Here is a 274-nt window from a genome sequence, read left to right as displayed (position 1 = left end):
ACTAAGTTTCATATATGAAGGAGAAATAAAGACATTCTCAGATAAGCAAAGACTGAGGGAATTCACGAAGACAAGACCAGCTCTCCAAGAAGTACCCAAAACAGAATTACAGAAGGATCAGCACAATAAGCACTCTTGAATGTGAAACCACTCAACAGTTAAAGATCAAAGGCTAGATTCCACAATGGCTCAAGACAGAAAACAAAACAACAAAATGCAAACCAACAGAAGGAACAGTAATTCACCCCACTTATCGGTTCTCTCAATAAATGTG

The sequence above is a fragment of the Propithecus coquereli genome, unplaced genomic scaffold (genome assembly GCF_000956105.1).
Source record: "Propithecus coquereli isolate 6110/MARCELLA unplaced genomic scaffold, Pcoq_1.0 Scaffold728, whole genome shotgun sequence".
Lineage (NCBI taxonomy): Eukaryota > Metazoa > Chordata > Mammalia > Primates > Indriidae > Propithecus > Propithecus coquereli.
This window is presented reverse-complemented; position numbering follows the sequence as displayed.